Source organism: Macaca nemestrina, chromosome 4, assembly GCF_043159975.1.
Source record: "Macaca nemestrina isolate mMacNem1 chromosome 4, mMacNem.hap1, whole genome shotgun sequence".
In the NCBI taxonomy this organism is placed as follows: Eukaryota; Metazoa; Chordata; class Mammalia; order Primates; family Cercopithecidae; genus Macaca; species Macaca nemestrina.
The window spans coordinates 82,963,477-82,968,703 of NC_092128.1; positions in this window are offsets into that span (position 1 = coordinate 82,963,477).

Genomic DNA, 5,227 nt, shown 5'->3' on the forward strand with positions numbered 1-5,227 from the left:
ATGCTTATGGATAGGAAGAATCAATATCGTGAAAATGGCCATACTGCCCAAGGTTATTTATAGATTCAATGCCATCCCCATCAAGCTACCAATGAGTTTCTTCACAGAATTGGAAAAAACTGCTTTAAAGTTCATATGGAACCAAAAAAGAGCCCGCATCTCCAAGACAATCCTAAGTCAAAAGAACAAAGCTGGAGGCATCATGCTACCTGACTTCAAACTATACTACAAGGCTACAGTAACCAAAACAGCATGGTAATGGTACCAAAACAGAGATATAGACCAATGGAACAGAACGGAGTCTTCAGAAATAATACCACACATCTACAGCCATCTGATCTTTGACAAACCTGAGAGAAACAAGAAATGGGGAAAGGATTCCCTATTTAATAAATGGTGCTGGGAAAATTGGCTAGCCATAAGTAGAAAGCTGAAACTGGATCCTTTCCTTACTCCTTCTACGAAAATTAATTCAAGATGGATTAGAGACTTAAATGTTAGACCTAATACCATAAAAACCCTAGAGGAAAACCTAGGTAGTACCATTCAGGACATAGGCATGGGCAAAGACTTCATGTCTAAAACACCAAAAGCAACAGCAGCAAAAGCCAAAATTGACAAATGTGATCTCATTAAACTAAAGAGCTTCTGCACAGCAAAAGGAACTACCATCAGAGTGAACAGGCAACCTACAGAATGGGAGAAAATTTTTGCAATCTACTCATCTGACAAAGGGCTAATATCCAGAACCTACAAAGAACTCAAACAAATTTACAAGAAAAATGTTTTATATTTCTAACGAGCATTCTAGAGGAAAGAATACAAATAATGGGGGTGGTGGGGCAATATTAAAGGAGAGTAAAATAAAAGTAATGATTATTCAATAATAATGGTAAACACATACATAGTATTTACGATGTGCCATGGCACTGGACATTAACTAATTTAATCTTTATAACAAACCTATGAATAGGTATGGCATGAATCCACAGATACAGGAAACACAATAATTATAGAGCATGTAAATAATTGATATCCAGATACCTTGAAGTCAAACTACAGAAAATGAAACAAGGAAAAAATAGCTACAATAAAAGGTAGTAACAACACTGATAACAGAAATTTTCAACTGTAGACAATGGAGTAATCACTTGGATGTATAGGAATAAAGAACCATTGACCTAGAATTAGGTATCCAGCAAAACTATTTTCAAATATGAAGGATTAATAGTAAGATTTTAAGATAAAACAAAATTATTATCATCAATAAACTTTAACTAAAGGAGCTTCGAAATAAGGAGGAAGATAAGTAATTCCAAAAAGTCAAGGGTCAGGAAAGAATGGTGAGAAAATTGGACAACACTTAACTAAATTTAAGCAAATATTGTCTGTATAAAGTAATAGCAATAATTTCTAATTTAGGGTATAAAATACTTTACAACAATAGCATGCAACTTAGAAGAGGGTTGAGTTAAACTGGTGAGTCATATTTTTGAAATGAAGATAGCAGTGATTTAATTTAGTTTCTTAGTTATGAGAATTTCAAGGGTAATAACCAAAAGTCAGTTAAAGAAAAAAGATGAACCGTGAATCAAACAAATGTAACATCTCTATCAATCCAAAATAAAGCAAGAAAGGAGAAAAAAATACCAAAAGAAAAGCAACACAAAACAAATGTTGCAAATAAGTCAAAACGTATTTTTAACCACAATAATTTAATTATTTTCAGTTGAAATACAGAATGCTCAGAGCACACTAACCCAAAGTAAGGCGTGTTGGTGTGCTAAGCACACTGAACAGAAAGGCTTTGGAAGGACCTCAGAAGGAAGGTCTCTCTGACTTTGTCCCACCCTCCTGTCTCCAGCCCATCTTCATTCACCTAAGCAATTCATAGAAACCAGAGTTCCTTTTCTTCAAAGTGAGTCATAGAAACCAGAACTCTTCTCCCCACACACAAACCATAAAACCCAGAAGCGTCACTCACACTTCTCATTTCTCCCTTGAAGATCCTCATTTCAGAGGAGTGCCATCCAATACTTGGAAGAAATGCTACACAGAGAGCTTAAGAATCAGAACAGATAGGACTTGTGAGTTTCCCCCTTCAGTTACCATTAGATTATATGCTTTTATATTAGGTGAAACACTTATCCAGTTACATTCCTACGTGGCTTCATTTTTCATGGAACCTAAGTATAAAAAGAGATAGTTTTCCTTGGGTCTTTGGGTCTTCATTTCTGAAGCCTCTTGTGATTAAATAACGTTATTATGATTTTCTCTCATTAACCTGTCTTCTGTTACAGGAATATTGGCTGTGACTTTTATGATTGGTGAGGATACGTATTATATCTTTCCACCCTAGTATTTACAAAGGAATTTCAGTTTGAAATTAAATTTAAGTGGTACACATAAAACCTAAGATAGTTTGCAAGTACAGTAGAAAAAGATTAATTAGAAAAATATTTTATTTAAAAAACAGGATAGCTATAGCAATATCAATCAAAATAACCTGTAAGCAAAAGTATTATTAGGAATAAAGAGCTTTTATTTAGAAACAGCTTATATAATGTTAAATGCATGCCAACCATTGTTGTAGGCATACAAGCAGGCTTATAAGTATTAACTTATTTAATTCTCATTTCAATTTTATTAGGGAGGTATTGTTTCTATTTACCTTTCCATCTTTTCAAGCAAGGCAATGGATGAAGGAAGCTTAAGCAATTTGCTCAGTCACATAGTTAACAAGGAGAGAAGTCTGGATTCAATCCAGAAAACAATCTGGCTCCAGGGTCCTTGAACTTAATCACTATGCAATGCTGTCTAAGAGGCTTAGTTAGCAAACTATAAACTTGTATGCACCCAATTTAATGGCCTCAAGCATAGAAAGAAAAATTTGATAAAACTACAGGGAAAAGTAGACAAATATAAAATAATAAAGACATGTTTCAATACATTTTAAATTAATAAAAGCTTAGGAAAGCAAAAAATTAGCAAGATAAAGAATTAAAGAATTCCTAACTAGAGGAATCCGATAAGAGAAAGAAAGAGCATGCAAATTAGAAAGAAGTCAAATTATCTTTTTTTGCAGATATGATCTTATATTTTTAAAAAACCCTAAAGAATCCACTAAAAAAATACTATTAGAACTGTTAAACAAATTCAGTAATGTTGCAGGATACAAAAATTAACATAAAAATCAGTAGTACTTCTATACACCAACAGTGAACAATCTGAAGCAGAAATTAAGATAGTTGTATTTACAATGCTATAAATAAAATACCTAGAAATAAACAACCAAAGAAGTGAAAGCTCTCTATATTGAAAACTATACACTGATGAACAAAAACAAAGAGAACACCAAAAAAGGGGAAAGATATTCCATGGATTAGAAGAATCAATACTGTTAAAATGTCCATACTACCACAAACAATTTATAGATTCAATGCAATCCCCATCAAAATACCAATGGCATTCTTAAAACATAGAAAAAATAATCCTAAAATGTATATGGGACCACGATAGACCCAGAATAGCCAAAGCTATTGGCAAACAGGTGTATGAAAATGTGATCAGCATCATCGAGCATCAGAGAAATGCAAATCAAAACTACAATGAAATATCATCTCACCCCAGTTAAAATGGCTTTTATCCAAAAGACAGTCGACAATGAATAAAGATGACAAGGTAGAGAAAAAGGAACCTTTGTATACTGTTGGTAGGAATGTAAATTAATACAACCACTATGGAGAACAGTTTAAGCAGAATAACCACTCCTATGTTTATTATTGCAACACTATTCATAAGAGCCAAGATTAAGAAGCAACCTAAGTCTCCATTAACAAATGAATGAATGAATAAAATGTGGCACATGTACACAATGGAGTACTATTCAGTCTTAACGAATGAGATCCCATCATTTACAACAGCATGGATGGAACTGGAGGTCATTATGTTAAGTGAAGTAAGCTAGGCACAGAAAGATAAACTTTGCATGTTCTCACTTAGTTGTGGGAGCTAAAATTCAAAACAATTAAACTTATGGAGACAGAGAGTAGAATGATGGTTACCAGAAACTGGGGAAGGTAATGGGGGAGGTGGGTAGGCAGGGACGGTTATGAGTACAAAAATATAGTTAGACAGCATGAATAAGATCTAGTATTTGATAGCACAAGAGTACAGTCAGCAATTTATCATGCACTTAAAAATAACTAAAATAATATAATTGAATTGTTTATAACACAAAGAAAGGATACAAACTTGAGGTGATGGATACCCCATTTATGCTGATGTGATTATTACACATTACATGCCTGTATAAAAGTCTCTCATGTACCCCATAAATATATACATCTACTATGTACCCACAAAAATTAAAAATAAAAACAAAAGAATTGATTGACAATTTAAAGTTCTAATATAACAGAAATTAATACATTGTGCATCCTTTAACAAAACTTTATAAAAGGCAAGGATAATGTATTGGCTATGTACTGATGAACAAATTATTGCAGAATGTAGTAGCTTAGAACAACACATATTTATTATCTCACAATTCCTCTGGGTCAGGAATTCAGGGTTGGTTTAACGGAGTGCCTCTGGCTCAAGATCTCTCATGAGGTTGCAGTGAGGGTGTTGGCTGTGGTCTTATCTAAGACAAGCCCTGGGTATGATCCACTGCAAAGTTACTCATGTGGTTCTTGACCTGATTTTATTCTCTCAGGGCTGTTTTGACTGAGGGCCTCATTTCTCCTGCCTGTTGGCTAGAGGGCTCCCTCAGTCCCTTGCCTTGTCGGCCTTTTATAGGACAACTTCAAACTCACATCATGGCAACTGGTTTTCCTTAGAGCAAGCAAGAGAAAAAGGGAGTGAAAGTGAGAAGGAGAGAGAGAGGAAGAAAGAGAGAGATGAAAGCTATAGTTATTTTATAACCTAATATCAGTAGTGGCATTCACTACTTTTTTTTCATTGTATTTGTTAGTAGTGAGTCACTTCTAACAAGTGTAGTTCACTACGTAGGGAAAGAGATTACATAAGGGTGTCAATACTGGAAAGGAGGGGTTATTTAGGACCATCTTAGAGGTTGCCTAGCTCAGGTGATTAACACAAAATACAGCAGGATTTTAATAGAAGCAAAGAAGTCATCAGTACAATTGTATTGACTTTGGCATATTTCTGAGTTGGATGATTGAATTGTGGGTGTCCATTTTGTTTTGCTTTATCAGTTTACAGA